The sequence below is a fragment of the Phyllobates terribilis genome, unplaced genomic scaffold (genome assembly GCF_046119375.1).
Source record: "Phyllobates terribilis strain yellow unplaced genomic scaffold, ASM4611937v1 Scaffold_1__5_contigs__length_1240528914, whole genome shotgun sequence".
In the NCBI taxonomy this organism is placed as follows: domain Eukaryota; kingdom Metazoa; phylum Chordata; class Amphibia; order Anura; family Dendrobatidae; genus Phyllobates; species Phyllobates terribilis.
This window is the reverse complement of record NW_027362761.1, coordinates 74,105,373-74,129,768: the sequence shown is the minus strand read 5'-3', so window position 1 is coordinate 74,129,768 and position 24,396 is coordinate 74,105,373.

Here is a 24,396-nt window from a genome sequence, read left to right as displayed (position 1 = left end):
GCCAAATTGCCCAGGCAGTCAGAGAGCCCTGGACAGGAGCCATCTCTACTTCTGTTCTCTGAATCTCTTGGCTTGGAAAGAGGGGGCCAGCCAAGCAGAATTCGAGAATTTGAAGAAGAGGTAGTATGCAGTGATGCGCAACCGTTTTGTCTCTCTGAATCTGAAGAGGCGGGTGGGCCAGTGCCTATGGTCAGCAGCACACCTCAGTACGCATCTGATGATGAGACTCAGGTGCCACTTTCTGGTGCGTACTGTGCTGTCGAGACTACCCAGGAGAAGCAGTTGTTTGAAGAGGGTGGTGTAGATGATGAGGTCCTTGACCCATCATGGCGTGAGGGACAGGAAGGTGGTGGGAGCAGCTCTGAGGAAGAGATTCCCCGAACAGCCCAAAAAGGAGGGAGAGGGAGGGGGCAGACTTGGTTGCCTGTAGCCTCCACTTCGGCACCCATTAGGAGCATGGCTCTTCCAAAATCCAAAGCGGGCGCTCCCAAGACTTGCAGTGCCTGGTCCTTTTTTGACACAGTTGCAGATGACATTTGCTTTGTCAAATGCAAGCTGTGTAATCAGAAGGTGAAAAGAGGGAAAAGTGTCAGCAACCTCAATACCACAAATATGTGGAAACATGTGCGGACCAAGCACGTGGTGGAGTTACAAAAATACACTGAAGACCTAGGCCAACCTACAGCGCCACCTACCACCTCTTCAGCTCGTGTTGTAGCCTCTTCCTCCAGCTCACACACAGCTGGTTCGGCTTCCTCACAGGATCGCCATGGAAGAATCTCTGGCACTGTTGTACAGAGACACAGTGTAATTCCACCCACAGCACCACTTTCCCAGTCATCCTCACACTCCCAGGCCAGTCTACAGCCATCGTTAGCACAGGCATGGGAGAAAAGGCGCCCATACTCGGCAAACCACCCCCGAGCACAGGCTCTGAATGCTGGCATTGCTAAACTACTGGCCCTTGAAATGCTATCATTCAGGCTGGTGGAGACTGACACATTCCTTAACTTTATGGCATTGGCAGTCCCACAATACAACGTGCCCAGCCGATTTTATTTCAGCAGGCAAGCCGTCCCTGCCCTGCAACATCATGTGGAGGGAAAAATTAAACATGCGCTACAAAACGCCGTCAGTAGCAAGGTCCACCTGACCACCGATGCGTGGACCAGTAAGCATGGACAGGGACGATACCTTTCCCTCACTGCCCATTGGGTAAATGTTGTGGAGCCGGGTACAGATCTTGAGAGTGGCGCTGTACGTGTTCTGCCAACTCCAAGGATTGCAGGAATCCAGTCTGTACACATTGACTCCTCCTCATACTCCAGTTCCTCTGAATCAGCGCTGCAGGAGCCGTCACGGTCTACCTCCACATCGACCCGTGAACGGTTACCTGTTATGGTGACCAATATGAGCACAGCCGTGGCCAAACGTCAACAGGCCGTATTAAAATTAATTTCTTTGGGGAATTGAAGCCACACAGCGCAGGAGCTCTGGAATGCCATCAAGCAGCAGAGCGACGTGTGGTTTGTGCCAGCGAATCTCCAGCCAGGCATGGTAGTGTGTGACAATGGCCGAAATCTGGTGGCAGCTCTGGGCCTAGGCAACCTCACTCACATCCCATGTCTGGCACATGTGCTCAACTTGGTCGTGCAGAGTTTTTTGAGGGACTATCCGGATCTTGATGCACTGCTTCACAAGGTCCGCATAGAGTGCGCTCACTTGCGGCGTTCCAGCAATGCAAGATCACGCATTGCAGCTCTGCAGCGCCGATTACGTCTTCCGGAACATCGCATCATATGTGACCTACCCACCAGGTGGAATTCAACGTTACATATGTTGGAGAGGTTGTGTGAGCAGCAGGCAGCAGTAATGGAGTACCAGCTGCAGCAGGCGCAAACAAGTCGCAGTGCGCGCCGTTCACACTTCACCACCACTGAGTGGGCCTCTATGAAGGACATTTGCCACGTTTTGCGTGCCTTCGATTATTCCACGCGGATGGCGAGTGCAGATGATGCACTAGTCAGCATGACTATCCCCCTTATCTGCCTGCTTGAAAAAACACTGCAAGCACTAAGGGACGAGGTTTTGGAAGAGGTGGAGGATGAGGAGTCACAAATGCCATCTGCTTCTCTACAGTCTGCGCAACGTGGTTCCTCACAAAGGCCTAGGCAGGGGACACTTTGTGAGGAGGATGAGGAGGAGTCAATGGATGAGGAAGACATCTGTCCAGAGGAGGGAGGTACACAATGCTCTAGTAGTCAGTATCTAGAGCGAGGGTGGGGTGATGCAGAGCAGGCAGAGATCACGCCTCAAGCAGGGGACAGGGTTTCTTGGCCAGTTGGCAGTCTGCAGCACATGGTTGATTTCATGCTGCAGTGCCTGAGAAACGACCGCCGCATCGCCCACATTCTCAACACGGCTGATTATTGGGTGTCCACCCTCCTAGATCCTCGCTACCGGGACAACTTACAAAGCCTCATAACACCGTTGAACCGGGAGCGTAAAATGCGGGAGTACCAAGACGCACTGGTGCATTCCATCATGTTCTCCATTCCAACCGAGAGCAGTGCTGCTAGTGCTTTACAAAGCAGCTCAGTGCGTCGAGGCAGTGGAGGAAGCTCTGCACAAAGAGGGAGCAGAAGCAGCGCCTCAGCACAAGGCAAGACCAGTATGGCCGAAATGTGGCAAAGTTTTGTGTCCCCGCCGCCACAAATGTCTACACCATCACAGACGGCTCCAGTCAGCAGGAGGCAACGTTTCCGTCAGATGGTGACAGACTACATGTCTTGCCCTCTTAGTGTACTCCCAGACGGCTCTTCTCCCTTCAAGTTTTGGGTCTGTAAGCTAGATACATGACCAGAGCTAAGTCAGTATGCATTGGAGGTGCTAGCTTGCCCTTCTGCTAGTGTATTATCGGAACGCGTCTTTAGTGCCGCAGGTGGTGTACTAACAGACCGTCGCATGCGACTATCCTCCGATAACGTTGACCGGCTTACTTTTCTCAAAATGAACAAGGCCTGGATCTCTCATGAATTTGCCAGTCCTCTTCCAGAATAAATAATTGTTGGCAAAAGTATCCAGGTCTCCTGTTCTGTTCAAGTTTCTACCACCTGAACTGTAATCCCTGAGCTCCAACACCGCCAGTTGGTGCTCGGAAGTGCCGTCTGCACAGTCAACACTTGCTGCCGTGTCATTGGGGTTCAGTAACGTCAGCTGTTCCCCGGCTGTGCGGACGGCAATTTCTCCTGCTCTGTCCACATTCTCACTACTACAGATTTTAAAGTTGCTCCAATTACACCTTTGGCTCCTCTGTTTTCAGTATTATCCCTGAGCTCCAACACTGCCAGTTGGCGCTCGGAAGTGCCGTCTGCACAGTCAACACTTGCTGCCATGTCATTGGGGTTCAGTAACGTCAGCTGTTCCCCTGCTGTGCGGACGGCAATTTCTCCTGCTCTGTCCACATCCACTGTACTACTGATTTAAAACCTCCTCCAAATACACCTCTGGCTCCTCTGTTTTCAGTATTATCCCTGAGCTTCAACACCGCCAGTTGGCGCTCGGAAGTGCCGTCTGCACAGTCAACACTTGCTGCCATGTCATTGGGGTTCAGTAACGTCAGCTGTTCCCCTGCTGTGCGGACGGCAATTTCTCCTGCTCTGTCCACATTCTCACTACTACAGATTTTAAAGTTGCTCCAATTACACCTCTGGCTCCTCTGTTTTCAGTATTATCCCTGAGCTCCAACACCGCCAGTTGGCGCTCGGAAGTGCCGTCTGCACAGTCAACACTTGCTGCCATGTTATTGGGGTTCAGTAACGTCAGCTGTTCCCCTGCTGTGCGGATGGCAATTTCTCCTGCTCTGTCCACATCCACTGTACTACTGATTTAAAACCTCCTCCAAATACACCTCTGGCTCCTCTGTTTTCAGTATTATCCCTGAGCTCTAACATCGCCAGTTGGCGCTCGGAAGTGCCGTCTGCACAGTCAACACTTGCTGCCATGTTATTGGGGTTCAGTAACGTCAGCTGTTCCCCTGCTGTGCGGACGGCAATTTCTCCTGCTCTGTCCACATTCTCACTACTACAGATTTTAAAGTTGCTCCAATTACACCTCTGGCTCCTCTGTTTTCAGTATTATCCCTGAGCTCCAACACCGCCAGTTGGCGCTTGGAAGTGACGTCTGCACAGTCAACACTTGCTGCCGTGTCATTGGGGTTCAGTAACGTCAGCTGTTCCCCTGCTGTGCGGACGGCAATTTCTCCTGCTCTGTCCACATTCTCACTACTACAGATTTTAGAGTTGCTCCAATTACACCTCTGGCTCCTCTGTTTTCAGTATTATCCCTGAGCTCCAACACCGCCAGTTGGCGCTCGGAAGTGCCGTCTGCACAGTCAACACTTGCTGCCGTGTCATTGGGGTTCAGTAACGTCAGCTGTTCCCCTGCTGTGCGGACGGCAATTTCTCCTGCTCTGTCCACATTCTCACTACTACAGATTTTAAAGTTGCTCCAATTACACCTCTGGCTCCTCTGTTTTCAGTATTATCCCTGAGCTCCAACACCGCCAGTTGGCGCTCGGAAGTGCCATCTGCACAGTCAACACTTGCTGCCGTGTCATTGGGGTTCAGTAACATCAGCTGTTCCCCTGCTGTGCGGACGGCAATTTCTCCTGCTCTGTCCACATCCACTGTACTACTGATTTAAAACCTCCTCCAAATGCACTTCTGGCTCCTCTGTTTTCAGTATTATCCCTGAGCTCCAACACCGCCAGTTGGCGCTCGGAAGTGCCGTCTGCACAGTCAACACTTGCTGCCATGTCATTGGGGTTCAGTAACGTCAGCTGTTCCCCTGCTGTGCGGACGGCAATTTCTCCTGCTCTGTCCACATTCTCACTACTACAGATTTTAAAGTTGCTCCAATTACACCTCTGGCTCCTCTGTTTTCAGTATTATCCCTGAGCTCCAACACCGCCAATTGGCGCTCGGAAGTGCCGTCTGCACAGTCAACACTTGCTGCCGTGTCATTGGGGTTCAGTAACGTCAGCTGTTCCCCTGCTGTGCGGACGGCAATTTCTCCTGCTCTGTCCACATCCACTGTACTACTGATTTAAAACCTCCTCCAAATACACCTCTGGCTCCTCTGTTTTCAGTATTATCCCTGAGCTTCAACACCGCCAGTTGGCGCTCGGAAGTGCCGTCTGCACAGTCAACACTTGCTGCCATGTTATTGGGGTTCAGTAAGGTCAGCTGTTCCCCTGCTGTGCGGACGGCAATTTCTCCTGCTCTGTCCACATTCTCACTACTACAGATTTTAAAGTTGCTCCAATTACACCTCTGGCTCCTCTGTTTTCAGTATTATCCCTGAGCTCCAACACCGCCAGTTGGCGCTCGGAAGTGCCGTCTGCACAGTCAACACTTGCTGCCATGTTATTGGGGTTCAGTAACGTCAGCTGTTCCCCTGCTGTGCGGACGGCAATTTCTCCTGCTCTGTCCACATCCACTGTACTACTGATTTAAAACCTCCTCCAAATACACCTCTGGCTCCTCTGTTTTCAGTATTATCCCTGAGCTCCAACATCGCCAGTTGGCGCTTGGAAGTGCCGTCTGCACAGTCAACACTTGCTGCCATGTTATTGGGGTTCAGTAACGTCAGCTGTTCCCCTGCTGTGCGGACGGCAATTTCTCCTGCTCTGTCCACATTCTCACTACTACAGATTTTAAAGTTGCTCCAATTACACCTCTGGCTCCTCTGTTTTCAGTATTATCCCTGAGCTCCAACACCGCCAGTTGGCGCTTGGAAGTGACGTCTGCACAGTCAACACTTGCTGCCGTGTCATTGGGGTTCAGTAACGTCAGCTGTTCCCCTGCTGTGCGGACGGCAATTTCTCCTGCTCTGTCCACATTCCCACTACTACAGATTTTAGAGTTGCTCCAATTACACCTCTGGCTCCTCTGTTTTCAGTATTATCCCTGAGCTCCAACACCGCCAGTTGGCGCTCGGAAGTGCCGTCTGCACAGTCAACACTTGCTGCCGTGTCATTGGGGTTCAGTAACGTCAGCTGTTCCCCTGCTGTGCGGACGGCAATTTCTCCTGCTCTGTCCACATTCTCACTACTACAGATTTTAAAGTTGCTCCAATTACACCTCTGGCTCCTCTGTTTTCAGTATTATCCCTGAGCTCCAACACCGCCAGTTGGCGCTCGGAAGTGCCGTCTGCACAGTCAACACTTGCTGCCGTGTTATTGGGGCTCAGTAAGGTCAGCTGTTCCCCTGCTGTGCGGACGGCAATTTCTCCTGCTCTGTCCACATTCTCACTACTACAGATTTTAAAGTTGCTCCAATTACACCTCTGGCTCCTCTGTTTTCAGTATTATCCCTGAGCTCCAACACCGCCAGTTGGCGCTCGGAAGTGCCGTCTGCACAGTCAACACTTGCTGCCGTATTATTGGGGTTCAGTAACGTCAGCTGTTCCCCTGTTGTGCGGACGGCAATTTCTCCTGCTCTGTCCACATCCACTGTACTACTGATTTAAAACCTCCTCCAAATACACCTCTGGCTCCTCTGTTTTCAGTATTATCCCTGAGCTCCAACACCGCCAGTTGGCGCTCGGAAGTGCCGTCTGCACAGTCAACACTTGCTGCCGTGTTATTGGGATTCGGTAACGTCAGCTGTTCCCCTGCTGTGCGGACGGCAATTTCTCCTGCTTTGTCCACATCCACTGTACTACTGATTTAAAACCTCCTCCAAATACACCTCTGGCTCCTCTGTTTTTAGTATTTACCCTGGGCTCCAATACCGCTAGTTGCTGCTCAGAAGTGCCGTCTGCACAGTCAACGCTTGCTCCAGTGTTATTGGGGTTCAGTAACGTCAGCTGTTCCCCTGCTTTGTGACCGGCAAATTCTCCTGCTTTGTCCACATCCACTGTACTACTGATTTAAAACTTGCTCCAATTACACCTCTGGCTCCACTCTGTTTTTAGTATTTAGCCTGGGTTCCAGCACTGCCAGCTGGTTCTCGGTAGTTCCATTTGCTCTTGTACCTTCTACTACCCATCCAGGTTCCAGTACCGTCAGCTGGTTCTCGGCAGTGCCTTTGGATTAGGTGCCTCCTTCTCGGTATCCAAGTTCCACCAACGTCTGTGTTATGCACACGCCCGGACTGACTGGCGTGTGCGGGAGAAGTGGTTCCACTGGACCATGAACCGGAGAGTGCCTGGAGGGGCGTGACTAAGTATCTGGCCGATCCGACCAAGATGGCACGACGGCATACGACGCCAGTGCACCAGGGAGAAACCGGGCAGAGGGACCAGGTGCTACTCCAGGTCAAACTCCGGACACGGGGGTTGACCCACACAGGGATTACTGGAACAGGCAGGTTAGGCTGGCACAGACTGGTGGATATAAGTGAACACGGCAGGTATGCAGACGGGTGGATACAGGCGAATATGCAGGCAGGGAGGTACTGGCCGAAAGGACGGGCTGGAGCACAGAGAGGACAAGACCCAGTACAGACTGGGTCACAGAAACAACCGCAGATGCGGTAGCCAAACACAGCAGAGAGGGAACGCCCGAAGCGGTGGGCAAGAGCAGAGCAGGACGGGACTGCCGGAGCAGCGAGCACAAGCAGAGCAGAACAGGACTGCCGGAGCAGCGAGCAGATGCAGAGCAGGACGGGGCTGCCGGAGCAGCGAGCAGAAGCAGAGCAGGACAGGACTGCCGGAGCAGCGAGCAGATGCAGAGCAGAAACCGCAGGAGCGGCAAGCAAGGCAAGAGCAGAGTGGAAACCGCAGAGCGGCTAAGAAGGCCGCAGCAGAGCGGAAACCGCAGAGCGGCAAACAAGGCAGGAGCAGAGCGGAAACCGCAGAGCGGTAAACAAGGCAAGAGCAGAGCGGTAAACAAGGCAGGAGCAGAGCGGAAACCGCAGAGCGGTAAACAAGGCAGGAGCAGAGCGGAAACCGCAGAGCGGTAAACAAGGCAGGAGCAGAGCGGAAACCGCAGAGCGGTAAACAAGGCAGGAGCAGAGCGGAAACCGCAGAGCGGTAAACAAGGCAGGAGCAGAGCGGAAACCGCAGAGCGGTAAACAAGGCAGGAGCAGAGCGGAAACCGCAAGAGCGGCAAGCTAAGCAGGAGCAGAGCGGAAACCGCAGAGTGGTAAACAAGGCAGGAGCAGAGCGGAAACCGCAAGAGCGGCAAGCTAAGCAGGAGCAGAGCGGAAACCGCAGAGCAGCAGACAAGGCAGGGGCAGGGGGATAGGACTCTGTTCACAAAGAACAGACGGAGAAGGAAAGGCAGAACCAGAAGCACACACAGTACTTACAAAGAAGTAGCGAGCGTACACTAAATTCACAACAGAGGTACAGAGACGAAGAGAAGGAATTTAGGAGCAAGTTCAGACTCTGCAGAAAGACGCAGAAAACAGACAAAGAGGGAAAAGGGAGAAAAGGCAAAAGTAGAAACGAGGCACAGACAACTAGGAACCGAGGAACGGGAACAAATACAGCAAGGCTGGGACACAAACAGGACTCTGTTCAGACGGGAACAGATACCGCAAGGCACAGACAACTGGAAACAGAGAAACGGGAACAAATACAGCAAGGCTGGGACACAAACAGGACTCTGTTCAGACGGGAACAGATACCGCAAGGCACAGACAACTGGAAACAGAGAAACGGGAACAAATACAGCAAGGCTGGGACACAAACAGGACTCTGTTCAGACGGGAACAGATACCGCAAGGCACAGACAGGCAGATCTAGGAATACAGCCCCTAGAAGGCGAAAGAACAGGCTAGAAGCGTGTTCACAAGAACAGACCACAGTTCAGACACAGAACTGGAGAACAGGCAGGAAAACAGGATAGGACCTGGCACGTCAGAGACAAAAAGCCAACTGACAGGACACAATGCTCAGGCGCCATCTTGAGGAAGAAGGTGGTATAAATACCCAAAGATGGACAGCAATAGGTTGAAGGTGCAACAGGGGCGTGTCCGCAGCAGGTACAAGAAACAGGAAGTTCAGCGGGCGTCGCCCTATGCAGCCAAAACAGACAGACAGCAAGGAGGGAAGCCAGAGAGACATTCTGGACTGGAGATCAAGTGCGCGCTCTTGCACAGTGGGAGATGGACCACCATGCAAGGACGCCGCCAGGTATGTTACAGTCTGCTGGTTCTTGGTAGTGCTTTCTGGCACAGGTACCTCCTGCTTAGTAACCGAGTTCCAGTACCGTCAGCTGGTCTTCGGCAGTTCCATTGGCTCTTGTACCTTCTGCTACCCATCCGGGTTCCAGTACCGTCAGCTGGTCCTCGGTAGTTCAATTTGCTCTTGTACCTTCTACTACCCATCCGGATTCCAGTACCGTCAGCTGGTTCTCGGCAGTGACTTTGGCACGGGTACTCCCTCCTGCCCAGCCTGGTTCCAGCACGCCAGCTGTTTCCGGGTAGTGTCAACGTCACTTTGCCTCCAATGCGTTGTCCTGTCGTGTTGCGGTCGGGTTAGCCGACTCTATGGTGCCTGCAGTTTAGGTGACTCCTATGTGGGCTGCGGGATCTGGCAATGAAGGCTGGTTCCATAGTGCCAATAGGACAAGCACCCCCTGTAGGACTGTGGGTTTTGGTAACTGCGGCCGGCTCGCGGCCTTGAACTTTTTTTTACATGGGTACCTTCTGCTACCCATCCGGGTTCCAGTACCGTCAGCTGGTTCTCGGCAGTGCCTTTGGATTAGGTGCCTCCTTCTCGGTATCCAAGTTCCACCAACGTCTGCTGGTCCTTGGTAGTGCTTTCTGGCACAGGTACCTCCTGCTTATTAACCGAGTTCCAGTACCGTCAGCTGGTCTTCGGCAGTTCCATTGGCTCTTGTACCTTCTACTACCCATCCGGGTTCCAGTACCGTCAGCTGGTTCTCGGCAGTGTCTTTGGCACGGGTACTCCCTCCTGCCCAGCCTGGTTCCAGCACGCCAGCTGTTTCTGGGTAGTGTCAACGTCACTTTGCCTCCAATGCGTTGTCCTGTCGTGTTGCGGTCGGGTTAGCCGACTCTATGGTGCCTGCAGTTTAGGTGACTCCTATGTGGGCTGCGGGATCTGGCAATGAATGCTGGCTCCATAGTGCCTATAGGACAAGCACCCCCTGTAGGACTGTGGGTTTTGGTAACTGCGGCCGGCTCGCGGCCTTGAACTTTTTTTTACATGGGTACCTTCTGCTACCCATCCGGGTTCCAGTACCGTCAGCTGGTTCTCGGCAGTGCCTTTGGATTAGGTGCCTCCTTCTCGGTATCCAAGTTCCACCAACGTCTGCTGGTCCTTGGTAGTGCTTTCTGGCACAGGTACCTCCTGCTTAGTAACCGAGTTCCAGTACCGTCAGCTGGTCTTCGGCAGTTCCATTGGCTCTTGTACCTTCTGCTACCCATCCGGGTTCCAGTACCGTCAGCTGGTCCTCGGTAGTTCCATTTGCTCTTGTACCTTCTACTACCCATCCGGGTTCCAGTACCGTCAGCTGGTTCTCGGCAGTGACTTTGGCACGGGTACTCCCTCCTGCCCAGCCTGGTTCCAGCACGCCAGCTGTTTCCGGGTAGTGTCAACGTCACTTTGCCTCCAATGCGTTGTCCTGTCGTGTTGCGGTCGGGTTAGCCGACTCTATGGTGCCTGCAGTTTAGGTGACTCCTATGTGGGCTGCGGGATCTGGCAATGAAGGCTGGTTCCATAGTGCCAATAGGACAAGCACCCCCTGTAGGACTGTGGGTTTTGGTAACTGCGGCCGGCTCGCGGACTTGAACTTTTTTTTACATGGGTACCTTCTGCTACCCATCCGGGTTCCAGTACCGTCAGCTGGTTCTCGGCAGTGCCTTTGGATTAGGTGCCTCCTTCTCGGTATCCAAGTTCCACCAACGTCTGCTGGTCCTTGGTAGTGCTTTCTGGCACAGGTACCTCCTGCTTAGTAACCGAGTTCCAGTACCGTCAGCTGGTCTTCGGCAGTTCCATTGGCTCTTGTACCTTCTACTACCCATCCGGGTTCCAGTACCGTCAGCAGGTTCTCGGTAGTGTCTTTGGCACGGGTACTCCCTCCTGCCCAGCCTGGTTCCAGCACGCCAGCTGTTTCCGGGTAGTGTCAACGTCACTTTGCCTCCAATGCGTTGTCCTGTCGTGTTGCAGTCGGGTTAGCCGACTCTATGGTGCCTGCAGTTTAGGTGACTCCTATGTGGGCTGCGGGATCTGGCAATGAAGGCTGGTTCCATAGTGCCTATAGGACAAGCACCCCCTGTAGGACTGTGGGTTTTGGTAACTGCGGCCGGCTCGCGGCCTTGAACTTTTTTTTACATGGGTACCTTCTGCTACCCATCTGGGTTCCAGTACCGTCAGCTGGTTCTCGGCAGTGCCTTTGGATTAGGTGCCTCCTTCTCGGTATCCAAGTTCCACCAACGTCTGCTGGTCCTTGGTAGTGCTTTCTGGCACAGGTACCTCCTGCTTAGTAACCGAGTTCCAGTACCGTCAGCTGGTCTTCGGCAGTTCCATTGGCTCTTGTACCTTCTGCTACCCATTAGGGTTCCAGTACCGTCAGCTGATCCTCGGTAGTTCCATTTGCTCTTGTACCTTCTACTACCCATCCGGGTTCCAGTACCGTCAGCTGGTTCTCGGCAGTGACTTTGGCACGGGTACTCCCTCCTGCCCAGCCTGGTTCCAGCACGCCAGCTGTTTCCGGGTAGTGTCAACGTCACTTTGCCTCCAATGCGTTGTCCTGTCGTGTTGCGGTCGGGTTAGCCGACTCTATGGTGCCTGCAGTTTAGGTGACTCCTATGTGGGCTGCGGGATCTGGCAATGAAGGCTGGTTCCATAGTGCCAATAGGACAAGCACCCCCTGTAGGACTGTGGGTTTTGGTAACTGCGGCTGGCTCGCGGACTTGAACTTTTTTTTACATGGGTACCTTCTGCTACCCATCCGGGTTCCAGTACCGTCAGCTGGTTCTCGGCAGTGCCTTTGGATTAGGTGCCTCCTTCTCGGTATCCAAGTTCCACCAACGTCTGCTGGTCCTTGGTAGTGCTTTCTGGCACAGGTACCTCCTGCTTAGTAACCGAGTTCCAGTACCGTCAGCTGGTCTTCGGCAGTTCCATTGGCTCTTGTACCTTCTACTACCCATCCGGGTTCCAGTACCGTCAGCAGGTTCTCGGTAGTGTCTTTGGCACGGGTACTCCCTCCTGCCCAGCCTGGTTCCAGCACGCCAGCTGTTTCCGGGTAGTGTCAACGTCACTTTGCCTCCAATGCGTTGTCCTGTCGTGTTGCAGTCGGGTTAGCCGACTCTATGGTGCCTGCAGTTTAGGTGACTCCTATGTGGGCTGCGGGATCTGGCAATGAAGGCTGGTTCCATAGTGCCTATAGGACAAGCACCCCCTGTAGGACTGTGGGTTTTGGTAACTGCGGCCGGCTCGCGGCCTTGAACTTTTTTTTACATGGGTACCTTCTGCTACCCATCCGGGTTCCAGTACCGTCAGCTGGTTCTCGGCAGTGCCTTTGGATTAGGTGCCTCCTTCTCGGTATCCAAGTTCCACCAACGTCTGCTGGTCCTTGGTAGTGCTTTCTGGCACAGGTACCTCCTGCTTAGTAACCGAGTTCCAGTACCGTCAGCTGGTCTTCGGCAGTTCCATTGGCTCTTGTACCTTCTGCTACCCATCCGGGTTCCAGTACCGTCAGCTGGTCCTCGGTAGTTCCATTTGCTCTTGTACCTTCTACTACCCATCCGGGTTCCAGTACCGTCAGCTGGTTCTCGGCAGTGACTTTGGCACGGGTACTCCCTCCTGCCCAGCCTGGTTCCAGCACGCCAGCTGTTTCCGGGTAGTGTCAATGTCACTTTGCCTCCAATGCGTTGTCCTGTCGTGTTGCGGTCGGGTTAGCCGACTCTATGGTGCCTGCAGTTTAGGTGACTCCTATGTGGGCTGCGGGATCTGGCAATGAAGGCTGGTTCCATAGTGCCAATAGGACAAGCACCCCCTGTAGGACTGTGGGTTTTGGTAACTGCGGCCGGCTCGCGGACTTGAACTTTTTTTTTACATGGGTACCTTCTGCTACCCATCCGGGTTCCAGTACCGTCAGCTGGTTCTCGGCAGTGCCTTTGGATTAGGTGCCTCCTTCTCGGTATCCAAGTTCCACCAACGTCTGCTGGTCCTTGGTAGTGCTTTCTGGCACAGGTACCTCCTGCTTAGTAACCGAGTTTCAGTACCGTCAGCTGGTCTTCGGCAGTTCCATTGGCTCTTGTACCTTCTACTACCCATCCGGGTTCCAGTACCGTCAGCAGGTTCTCGGTAGTGTCTTTGGCACGGGTACTCCCTCCTGCCCAGCCTGGTTCCAGCACGCCAGCTGTTTCCGGGTAGTGTCAACGTCACTTTGCCTCCAATGCGTTGTCCTGTCGTGTTGCAGTCGGGTTAGCCGACTCTATGGTGCCTGCAGTTTAGGTGACTCCTATGTGGGCTGCGGGATCTGGCAATGAAGGCTGGTTCCATAGTGCCTATAGTACAAGCACCCCCTGTAGGACTGTGGGTTTTGGTAACTGCGGCCGGCTCGCGGCCTTGAACTTTTTTTTACATGGGTACCTTCTGCTACCCATCCGGGTTCCAGTACCGTCAGCTGGTTCTCGGCAGTGCCTTTGGATTAGGTGCCTCCTTCTCGGTATCCAAGTTCCACCAACGTCTGCTGGTCCTTGGTAGTGCTTTCTGGCACAGGTACCTCCTGCTTAGTAACCGAGTTCCAGTACCGTCAGCTGGTCTTCGGCAGTTCCATTGGCTCTTGTACCTTCTACTACCCATCCGGGTTCCAGTACCGTCAGCTGGTTCTCGGCAGTGCCTTTGGATTAGGTGCCTCCTTCTCGGTATCCAAGTTCCACCAACGTCTGCTGGTCCTTGGTAGTGCTTTCTGGCACAGGTACCTCCTGCTTAGTAACCGAGTTCCAGTACCGTCAGCTGGTCTTCGGCAGTTCCATTGGCTCTTGTACCTTCTACTACCCATCCGGGTTCCAGTACCGTCAGCTGGTTCTCGGCAGTGACTTTGGCACGGGTACTCCCTCCTGCCCAGCCTGGTTCCAGCACGCCAGCTGTTTCCGGGTAGTGTCAACGTCACTTTGCCTCCAATGCGTTGTCCTGTCATGTTGCGGTCGGGTTAGCCGACTCTATGGTGCCTGCAGTTTAGGTGACTCCTATGTGGGCTGCGGGATCTGGCAATGAAGGCTGGTTCCATAGTGCCAATAGGACAAGCACCCCCTGTAGGACTGTGGGTTTTGGTAACTGCGGCCGGCTCGCGGACTTGAACTTTTTTTTACATGGGTACCTTCTGCTACCCATCCGGGTTCCAGTACCGTCAGCTGGTTCTCGGCAGTGCCTTTGGATTAGGTGCCTCCTTCTCGGTATCCAAGTTCCACCAACGTCTGCTGGTCCTTGGTAGTGCTTTCTGGCACAGGTACCTCCTGCTTAGTAACCGAGTTCCAGTACCGTCAGCTGGTCTTCGGCAGTTCCATTGGCTCTTGTACCTTCTACTACCCATCCGGGTTCCAGTACCGTCAGCAGGTTCTCGGTAGTGTCTTTGGCACGGGTACTCCCTCCTGCCCAGCCTGGTTCCAGCACGCCAGCTGTTTCCGGGTAGTGTCAACGTCACTTTGCCTCCAATGCGTTGTCCTGTCGTGTTGCAGTCGGGTTAGCCGACTCTATGGTGCCTGCAGTTTAGGTGACTCCTATGTGGGCTGCGGGATCTGGCAATGAAGGCTGGTTCCATAGTGCCTATAGGACAAGCACCCCCTGTAGGACTGTGGGTTTTGGTAACTGCGGCCGGCTCGCGGCCTTGAACTTTTTTTTACATGGGTACATTCTGCTACCCATCCGGGTTCCAGTACCGTCAGCTGGTTCTCGGCAGTGCCTTTGGATTAGGTGCCTCCTTCTCGGTATCCAAGTTCCACCAACGTCTGCTGGTCCTTGGTAGTGCTTTCTGGCACAGGTACCTCCTGCTTAGTAACCGAGTTCCAGTACCGTCAGCTGGTCTTCGGCAGTTCCATTGGCTCTTGTACCTTCTGCTACCCATCCGGGTTCCAGTACCGTCAGCTGGTCCTCGGTAGTTCCATTTGCTCTTGTACCTTCTACTACCCATCCGGGTTCCAGTACCGTCAGCTGGTTCTCGGCAGTGACTTTGGCACGGGTACTCCCTCCTGCCCAGCCTGGTTCCAGCACGCCAGCTGTTTCCGGGTAGTGTCAACGTCACTTTGCCTCCAATGCGTTGTACTGTCGTGTTGCGGTCGGGTTAGTCGACTCTATGGTGCCTGCAGTTTAGGTGACTCCTATGTGGGCTGCGGGATCAGGCAATGAAGGCTGGTTCCATAGTGCCAATAGGACAAGCACCCCCTGTAGGACTGTGGGTTTTGGTAACTGCGGCCGGCTCGCGGCCTTGAACTTTTTTTTACATGGGTACCTTCTGCTACCCATCCGGGTTCCAGTACCGTCAGCTGGTTCTCGGCAGTGCCTTTGGATTAGGTGCCTCCTTCTCGGTATCCAAGTTCCACCAACGTCTGCTGGTCCTTGGTAGTGCTTTCTGGCACAGGTACCTCCTGCTTAGTTACCGAGTTCCAGTACCGTCAGCTGGTCTTCGGCAGTTCCATTGGCACTTGTACCTTCTGCTACCCATCCGGGTTCCAGTACCGTCAGCTGGTCCTCGGTAGTTCCATTTGCTCTTGTACCTTCTACTACCCATCCGGGTTCCAGTACCGTCAGCTGGTCCTCGGCAGTTCCATTGGCTCTTGTACCTTCTGCTACCCATCCGGGTTCCAGTACCGTCAGCTGGTTCTCGGTAGTTCCTCAGCTTTCTTGTACCTTCTGCTACATTTCCAAGTTCAAGCTTTTTGAAATGGTTCTTGGTAATCACTCTGGATCTCCCTGACGAGGACCCTGAAGACGAGGACCCTGAAGACCAACCCTAAGAAGACGAGGACCCCGAAGACAACGACCCTGAAGGCGAGGACCCTGAAGACCACCCCGAAGAAGACTGTGACACCCCAGGGGTCTGGTTGCCACAGTGATAGAGATATTACGTCTGAGAGCAGGTGGGAGGTCTCTTGGTCAGGGATCCTATGCATGCCACACCTCCTGCCCAGTCCTGGGAGGGGAAGGACTTCCCCTATAAAAACCTAGGGCTGAGGCAGGGTTAGTGAGTAGAGAAGAAGCAGAGAAAAGAAGCAAATATAGGAAGAAACAACAGGAGCTCTGTGGGAGCAGTGTTACAAGGAGTCAGGGGCTGGCAGCTGCAGAGCTCGCCCTGACTGAGAAGTTATCACCGGACCCGGAGTCCGAGGCTGTGGGGACTAACTCCTATCCAGCAGCAGAAACCGACCGGCAGGGGATTGCAGGTCCTCTGGCCCAGAAACCCGAAGGCCCCGAGTCACCGGCCATACGGGTGAGCACCACACGGTACACTCAGGGACGTGGGCTACTTATACCCGCCTCTAGCAAGGTAGCCAGAAGAGTACAGTGAGTTTGGGAGGCCTACAACTCCGCCTGGCCAGGGGAGATCCCATCTGCTCAAGGACTGACCAGGCCCCAATCGCTAGCCAGTACTCCGGGAGGGTCTATCCTTGTCACCAGTAAAGACCCTGAACTACACCGTACCGTCTCCGAGTGGTTCCTGCTACCCCCATCATCCACGTCGGCTGCCCTGAGGCCATACCCCTCCCGTTGGGGGTTATACCACCACGCTGCACAATCTCACCACCGGCCTCAGCGGTCTGCCCTGCAGCGGCGGCTCCAAAGCTGCATTCAACGGGTGGCATAGTCGTCCTACATCTACTGCTAAATACAGCGCCACTTAGTCTGACTCCCTGGGCACGGACCGGATCACCGCCACGAGACTACAACCCTCAACAGATCCGGCTCCGGGTAAGCTCCCGCGTGTGCAACGCTGCGCGACACAGGCCCAGGGGCGCGTCAACTTTTGGCGTAGTCGGCAGGATTTCGTGCCCGCAACCACCGGGTACTGCGTGCCTGAAAAAGAGACTTTTAAAACTTACCTGTGGTGAAGATTCCCGCCATCCGGCGCCATCTTCAGCCTTCTTCCCGCCATCGGTGAAGATTCCCGCCATCCGGCGCCATCTTCAGCCTTCTTCCCGCCATCCGTGGAGTTTTCCCGCCGTTGGACGCCATCTTGGGGACGCCGCGCGGGAAGAAGAGGGGCGTGGACTCCGAAAACGCGCGAGAACTGAAGCCCCGCCTCACGTCCGGACGTTGCGTAAGGTCCTGGAAGGAGCCCAGCAGACGCCGACGTCACAGGAGCGCGACGGAAGGTCCTCAACCCTGACGATCCACTGCGGAGCCACAGCCTACGGAAGAGGATCATCGCAAGGTAGGCCACGGTCCACTAGGGAGGAGAAGGATGTCGGATACGGAGGAGAGCTTCACCGCTCCAACCCCCGCCAGCGCCACCGCTGTTGCGGTCATGCCTTTCACCATGCCCTATATCCCGGGGGCAGCCTGGCTACCCCAGTACTCAGGGGAGTCACATACCCTGCAGGACTTTAGAGAAAAACTGGATAGCCTCTTCCAGGTGTACCCCCTCACAGAAGAGCAAAAAGTAAGCATCCTGGTGGCCCAATTAACCGGGGCAGCCCAAAGGGAGGTAATGTCCTGGCCACCTGGGGGGAGGACTGTCGCAGGGATACTAACCCGGCTGAGGGACACCTTTGATATCCGCACCTCAGCCGAGATCAAGCTTAGATTCTACGGGTGCAAACAGCGGGCACATGAGAGTATAAGGGACTATGCCCTGAACCTACAAGAGGCCCTGAGAGCCATTAAGCAGACCGACCCTGACGGCGTGGGAGACGAGGACAGGTTGTTAACTGAACAATTTATAGAGGGTTTATATTGCAATGCCCACCGAACCCAGTTGCGGGCAATGGCCTTACAGGACCCTCATCTGGGATTTGCACAGTTCAAGGACAGAGCCATCCGGGTGCTCCGAGAACCGGCACCAGGTGGCGTTGTGACCCACTGCCACCTACCACCAGGAGGCGGCGCCCTTGTCGGCAGGGCCTGTGGGAGCTGATGCGCAGGCTTTGAACAATGACTCGGCTCCAGACCTGCACCATCAGGTCCAAGAGCTAGCTAAAAGCGTTGCTGCGCTAACCCGAACTGTGCAGTCTTTACAGGTTTCCACTCCAGGGAAGGTCCAGCTGGCATCCGGACCGGAGGACATCCCGTGGCGTCGACCAAGGAGGACCCCACCGGCCAGAGGAAGACCCAGCGACCGATACAACGAGGACGGACAACCCATCTGCCGCCGCTGCAATCAACCCGGACATATGGCAAGGTACTGTCCTTTAAACTGGCACAACCTAGGGTAGAGGGCCAACCCCTAGGAAAAAGATCATCAGGCCCATCGAACTGGCGCGACAAATATGTGGGAGGACGTCCAGTCTTACCAGTGGTACTGGATGGCATTCCTATGAGTGCCCTACTGGACACCGGGTCACAGGTCACCACCATCCCGTACGTGCTCTTCAAGCAGTACTGGAATGACTCGGATATTACCCGCTACCCTGACGACGACTTGAGTATCATCGCCAGCAATGGTCAGCCCGTGCCACAGATCGGATTTAAAGAGGTGACCATTAAAATTGGTAGAGTTGAACTGGCAGCACAGGGACTGATCATTGTAGACATTGACAAACACGAGAGTCACCCAAAGATAACTCTAGGAACTAATGTAATTGAAAATTGTCTTGCAGAGGTGATTTTCCTTTTACAGCAGGTTGCCAAGAACGCCAGCTCCGGCGAGCAGCGAGTGCTCCAAAAAGAGATCCGGGCACTGATGCGACGGCAACAGGTGGAACTCTCCGGCGGTGAGATTGGTAGCGTGAGAATGTGTGACCCTTTCCCTATTGCCATGCCCCCAAAAAGCGAAATGATGATTTGGTGCCGGGCAGCTATTGGTCTGAGAGGTAGAGATTACCAGGCAATGGTAGAACCAGTTTACTCAGACAGTAGGCCCACCATCTTGACAGCACGGGGGGTGGTTAATGTACGCCATGGGAGGGTGCCCGTTCGCATAATCAATATCGGGAAGAGGGAAGTGTACCTGCCCCGGTATGCCACGCTAGCCAAATTATATACCATTAACCAAAATGCTATACAATCTGTGGAACCCTTGCCTCCATCTCACCCGGAGGAAGGTAACGGCTCTAAGAAAACAATGGAGGACTGGTGTCAGCAACTACATTTAGGTACTGACTCCACTCCCTCACACCAGAAACAGGGAGTCTATCGGGTGGTTCAAGAGTACGAGAGAGTGTTTAGTAAACACCCGTTAGACTTCGGGCGAGTCAAGGGGGTAGAACACCACATCCCCACGGGAGACCATCCTCCCATAAAAGAGAGGTATCGACCCGTACCCCCTGCACACTACCAACACGCCAAGGGGATGCTTAGAGACATGAAGGAGGCTGGGGTGATCAGGGATAGCTGTAGCCCCTGGGCAGCTCCACTAGTCTTAGTCAAAAAGAAAGACAACACCATGAGGATGTGTGTAGATTACCGGAAAATCAACCGTATCACACACAAGGATGCGTACCCCTTACCAAGGATAGAGGAGTCTCTGGCTGCTTTAAGATCTGCTAACTTCTTCTCTACCTTGGATCTCACTAGTGGGTACTGGCAGGTTCCTGTAGCAGAGGCGGACCGGGAGAAGACCGCATTCACCACCCCGATGGGACTGTCACGGGTGTGTTGCCACGAAGATCGTCACGAGTACACAGCCTGACTTCTCGCAGCTTTTCATTCAGACTTACAGAGCGGATCGTGGTGTTTGGAGTTGCTGAGATAAGTGTATTTGGAAGTTTTATTTCCCTTTCCTCGCTTTATCATTTATCTCCTCTCCCGTTGGTGTTCCCTCTGTTGTAGTTGTGTTGAAGTTGTATGCAAGGTGGTTTTGGTTTTTCCCTTGTACTGTCTCGTTCGTCTAAATACTGTGTGTGGGCATATTATTGCTGGTTCCCAATTGTTGTGATCGGGGTCCTTCTCAGGACTAGATTACTGTGGTGCAGGGATCCTCAGGAGGTAGGGGTTACGCTGGCGGCCTGGACCTCTGTACCTTTAACAGTACCTCCAGGATGAGGGATTAGTCAGGGCCCCAGCTTAGGGTCAGCTTAGGCCCCCTACCTCCAGTATTCTGTGACAGTGTGACATTTTCACCGACCCACTTAGTTTTTCTCCAGCTACCATGGATCCAGTAGCCGGTCTAGCTCGGCAGTTGCAGAGTTTGTCCATGGGGCTGGCGGACGTTAGGTCCAAGGTTTTGCATCCTCTGGAGCAAGCCGGACCAGAACCTAAAGTAGCTCTCCCTGACAGGTTCACTGGGGGGCGGGACAAGTTTTTTGTTTTCCGGGAGGCATGCAAATTGTACTTTCGGCTGCGGCCTCGGTCATCGGGCAGTGAAGAACAAAGGGTGGGAATTGTCATCTCGCTCCTACAAGGGGACCCACAATCTTGGGCGTTCTCTCTTCCCCCAAGCTCCCCGGTTCTCCAGTCAGTGGATAGGTTTTTCGCTGCTTTGGGACTCGTATATGATGACCCAGATCGGATCTCCCTTGCTGAGTCTAAGTTACGTAGGATTCAGCAGGGAGATCGTCCGGCGGAGGAATTCTGTTCAGAGTTCCGTAGGTGGGCCACGGACACCCAGTGGAATGACCCGGCTCTTAGGAGCCAGTTTTGTCATGGTTTATCCGACAAATTACAGGATGTGTTGGCACAGTATGACTCTCCCGCGTCACTGGAAGCCGCTATGGCCCTTGCTATTCGCGTTGACAGACGGCTTCGGGAGAGGTGCGGGATAACTCTACCCCCTGTAATGTCTCCACCTCTTACAAGGTCCCCTCATATGGTGGTTCCCCTGGTCAGTCCGGAGGAGCCTATGCAATTAGGAGGGACATCATTTCGGGGAAGGGGACCGGTGGTGCGCCATAAGACAGGAAGGTGTTTCCTCTGCGGGAAAAAGGGACATTTTATTGGGGGGTGTCCATCCCGCCCCTTGCAGAGTAAAGAGTCGTCGAAAAAACTGTTGATCCCAGGTTGTGTGGTGGACGGCAATCTGGGAGTAGGTATTTCGTCTCTAGGTTCGTCTCAGTTTCTCGTACCGGCGGAGGTGGTGGTGGGTACGAGAACTGAGAGGATATCTGTTCTTCTGGATAGTGGGGCCGGGGCTAATCTGGTTGATGCTCGGTTTGCCCGGGTTCAAGGTATGCGATTGAGTGAGTTGGCTAAACCCATCCCCATATTCTCGATCGATGCCAGGCCTCTCGGTCAGGGAAGTTTTTTGCAAGCTGTGCATGGCGTAAAACTTCAAGTGGGGGCAATACATAAAGAACTGTTGTCTTGCTACGTGTTGGAGGGTCTTCCCACTCCTATAGTGTTGGGCCTTCCTTGGTTAGCTAAGCATAACCCTGTTATTAATTGGCAAACCAGAGAGATAAGCCAATGGAGTAAATTCTGTAATAAAAACTGCATGAACACGGTCATCGGTGCGGTTACTCCTTGGGTCTTACCTCCATTTCTGGCAGACTTTGAGGATGTATTCTCGGAGAATGGGTGTCAGGAACTACCTCCTCATCGCGAGTATGACTGTTCTGTAAAACTGCTCCCTGAGGCCAAGTTACCTAAAGCTAGGTTGTATAACCTTTCTGGTCCTGAGAGGCAGGCCATGAAGGATTATATTTCTGAAAGTCTGGCTAAGGGGCATATTAGACCTTCATCTTCACCGGTGGCCGCGGGGTTCTTCTTTGTTAAGAAGAAAGATGGAGGCCTACGCCCTTGCCTGGATTTCCGTGAACTTAATCGGATTACGGTCCGAGATCCGTATCCGCTCCCACTTATTCCCGATCTCTTTAATCAGATCGTGGGCGCCAAATGGTTCTCTAAGTTGGATCTCAGGGGGGCGTACAATCTGATTAGGATGAAGGAGGGGGATGAGTGGAAGACGGCTTTTAACACTCCGGAGGGGCATTATGAGAACCTTGTCATGCCATTCGGTCTGACTAATGCCCCGGCGGTGTTTCAACACTTTGTTAATGATATTTTTCGCCACCTGGTGGGACAGTTTGTTGTCATATATCTGGATGATATCTTAATTTACTCGCCGGATCTGGTGTCTCATCAGGAGCACGTTAGACAGGTGTTACAGATCTTGCGGGATAATAAACTGTATGCCAAGTGGGAAAAGTGTGTGTTCGCCGTACAGGAACTCCAGTTTTTAGGCTTCCTGGTTTCTGCGTCCGGTTTTCGTATGGACCCTGGGAAAGTGCGGGCAGTTCTTGAGTGGGATCGGCCGGAGAATCTTAAGGCACTACAACGTTTCCTGGGGTTTGCTAACTATTACCGGAAGTTCATTCGTAATTTCTCGTCCATGGTTAAGCCTCTCACAGACATGACTAAAAAGGGGACGGATTTTTCTAGGTGGTCTGACAAGGCTTGTCAAGCATTCTCCTCCTTGAAAAAATGTTTTGCCTCGGCACCCATACTCATTCAACCTGATGCGTCTCAGCCATTCTTTGTAGAGGTAGACGCTTCCGAGGTAGGGGTGGGAGCAGTATTGTCACAGGGTTCGTCCCCTGGTAAGTGGCATCCGTGCGCCTTTTTCTCTAAAAAATTGTCGTCCGCTGAGAGGAATTACGATGTCGGCAATAGGGAACTCCTGGCCATTAAGTTAGCTTTTGAGGAGTGGCGCCATTTTTTGGAGGGGGCAGTTCATCCGGTCACCGTCATCACCGATCACAAGAACCTGCTATATCTGGAGTCCGCTAAACGTCTGAATCCCAGACAAGCTAGGTGGTCATTGTTTTTTACCAGGTTTAATTTCGTCGTTACATATCGTCCTGGGTCTAAAAATGTAAAGGCGGATGCCTTATCTCGTAGTTTCCCTGGGGCCGGGAATACAGACGACCCGATTCCTATTCTTCAGGAGGGGGTGGTGGTTTCGGCAGTATGCTCTGAGCTGGAGGAGGAGATATTGGAGGCTCAGGGGGACGCCCCTGTTGGACCTTCGGGGAGACTGTTCGTTCCAGATCAGTTGCGACAAAAGGTGATCGAGGCACACCATAACTCAGTTTTTGCAGGACACCCGGGGAGTAAAGCAACTGTGGATCTCCTCTCGCGTCGGTTTTGGTGGCCTAACTTACATAAAGAGGTGGTAACTTTTGTCGCGTCCTGTGGGGTTTGTGCGCGCTCTAAGACCTCACATACCCGTCCGTCTGGGGCCCTCTTACCTTTGAAGATCCCGGAGCGTCCTTGGACTCATCTGTCTATGGACTTTATTACGGACCTCCCTCCGTCTTCGGGTAAAACGGTCATACTCGTTGTAGTGGACAGGTTCAGCAAGATGGCACATTTTATCGCTCTTCCGGCTCTCCCTAATGCTAAAACTCTTGCGCAGGTGTTCATTGGGGAGATTGTGAGGCTTCACGGGGTACCCTCCGAGGTGGTGTCTGATCGGGGGTCTCAGTTTGTGTCCAAGTTCTGGAAGGCGTTTTGTGCACGGCGGGGGATGCATTTGTCATTCTCGTCGGCTTTTCATCCTCAGACCAATGGTCAGACGGAACGTATGAACCAGAGCTTGGAGACATATCTTCGGTGTTTTGTGTCAGAGAACCAGGAGGACTGGGCTTCTTTCCTACCTCTGGCAGAGTTTGCTCTCAATAATAGGCGAAGCGAGTCCACTGGTAAGTCCCCGTTTTTTGGGGCATATGGTTTTCACCCCCAGTTTTGTACTTTCAGTAGGGGGGGCTCTTCGGGGGTTCCGGAGGAGGAACGATTTTCCTCATCTCTCGCTTCAGTATGGAGAGGGGTGCTGAAGAATCTGAATACTATGGGGAACCGATACAAACGTATGGCTGATAGGAGGAGAGTGTCTGGTCCGGACCTAAGTGTGAACGATCAGGTATGGTTGTCTACCAGGAATATTAAACTTAAGGTTCCCTCCTGGAAACTGGGTCCCAGGTTCATCGGGCCGTACAGAATCAGTTCTGTTATTAATCCGGTGGCATTCCGTCTTGACCTCCCCCCTACGTTTAAAATTCACAACGTGTTTCACAGATCATTGCTTAAGAGGTATGTGGCGCCGGTGGTACCGTCACCTTTACCTCCCCCTCCTGTGGTTGTCAATGGTAACTTGGAGTTCCAGGTATCGAGGGTCATTGATTCACGCTTTAATCGCCGGTCCCTTCAGTACTTGGTTCATTGGAAGGGGTATGGTCCTGAGGAGAGGATGTGGGTTCCTGCGTCGGATATTAACGCAGACCGATTAGTTCGGGCCTTCCACACGACTCACCCGGATAAACCTGGCCCTGAGGGTCCGGAGGCCCCTCGTAGAAGGGGGGGTACTGTCACGGGTGTGTTGCCACG